This window comes from Triticum dicoccoides, chromosome 4B, assembly GCF_002162155.2.
Source record: "Triticum dicoccoides isolate Atlit2015 ecotype Zavitan chromosome 4B, WEW_v2.0, whole genome shotgun sequence".
Classification (NCBI taxonomy): Eukaryota; Viridiplantae; Streptophyta; class Magnoliopsida; order Poales; family Poaceae; genus Triticum; species Triticum dicoccoides.
The window spans coordinates 285611625-285613419 of NC_041387.1; positions in this window are offsets into that span (position 1 = coordinate 285611625).

The following is a 1795-nucleotide window of genomic DNA, read 5'->3' on the forward strand; positions in this document are numbered from 1 at the left end:
CAACCAATCCAAATGCACAAGCTGTTCGACACCCCCTCAAACCCAGCCCATATATGGGGCAGATACGTGGTGGAGTGGACATATAGTCGGATGCGCCGCCACATTAGACTGGCCTATGTTGGCCCACCTCGTGCCCACGCCCACCATGACCCAAACCCTAGCACACTCTCGTTTGCTCCGCTTCCTTTCTCACTCCACTCCCATCCACTACCCTCCCCGTCCGTTCCCCTCCCTGCGGCACCATGGCTGGCTCTGGCAGCGAGGTGGACCCCGTCGACTGGGATGCGTTGTTGCTAGAGGAATTAAGCGACGCCAGGACGACCAAAAATTTGCCCTCCATCAGTCCGCGCCCATCCCCTTCCCTGTCACCCCTTCTCCTCCTGGTCGGCGCTCGATGCTCATTCTCGCATTGCCAAACCCACGGAGACAAACACCCTAAACAGAGGTGTAGGCCGCACAACACGCGAGGTAGTGGGCCGCACACAGGGCGGCAGAGGCAGGTTCTACCGCTTCGGTATTGGGTCCTGTAGGTCCATGCCCGTCGAGTCTGATGACTTCCTCCAGGACTTCATTCACCGGTCATTAACCTTAGCGGAGACGGACGCCCGTTGCCACCGCCGCAAAAATGCTGACGCTTCGGCTCCGCGTCAAGGAGGCCGAGCGGCTCAAGGAGAAGGCGCCCGCCACAAAAGTCAGCCGCCTCCCCAACGAGCAGGCTCGCGCATCCTGGCGTTTGGCCAAGATCTACTCCTCCTCCTCGTCCGACAGTGGCACCAACACCGGCGATGATGACTCCCTTTTAGCCACTGACGTCACCATCGAAGACTACTAACGCCACTCCAGAGACCCCAAGGGGAAGGGCCTGACAAGGAAATGGTGAACTTCAGCGCCCTCCATCCGCATTGTAGGAACGAAGTATGTCTACTAGGGGGGGGGGGGTTGAATGTGAGTTTTAAATTTTCTTCAGAAAACTTAAATCTCTCAGAACCCAGCAGCAGAATAAACTATAAACAGACTAAGAGGAACTACAACAAACAACCGAAGGGAAACTAAAGCATGCATCGAAGTAAATTACATGAATAGAATGCATCGAAGGTAAACTTGAGTAATAGAGGTGACCAAAGGTGCTCAATGGTGATAAGGTATTTGTTCGACCAGTTCGTCCTTCTGCACAAGGACTACGTCTGGTTGGAGGGGCTGTGACTTAACACGGAAGATAAACTCTCTTCACCCTATTCTCCTCGATAATCAATTCATCAAACGATGCCGATTACTCGTGGTAGATACTTGAAGGCGATCTCCAAACCTTTACAGACTTCTTCTTCGAGAACCACAATCACTCTTGGTCTCCGAAGAAATTGACACCTAACCGTCTAGAGAGTTTACAACTCTCAAGAGTAATAGGAGGAGCGTACTAAACTTAAATTCCAGTAATGTCGAACCACTATCTAATTCTTCGGCTCTAAGGGTTTTTCTCTCAGTAGATTTTAAACTCAAATAGCTTAGAGAGCGGGTTGCTCAACAATCTTCTCAGAAATCAAACGGAGCAGCCGCCGGACAAAGCCGACGCAGGGTGGCTATTTATAGCTACAACCTTCCCAGATGGGAAATGACCATTTTGGACATAAGGTCCAGCCAATGGCCAACCGACATGTTCACAATGGTCGGATTTCGAGCAATAGTACCATTACTTGAGGAACAAGTAATGCTAACTCCTCGGTCCGAGGCAAATCTCTCGTAGCGAAGAAGATCACAGTCTCTTGCTGGCAAGTATTTGCTCGGAGCACAAAGAGAT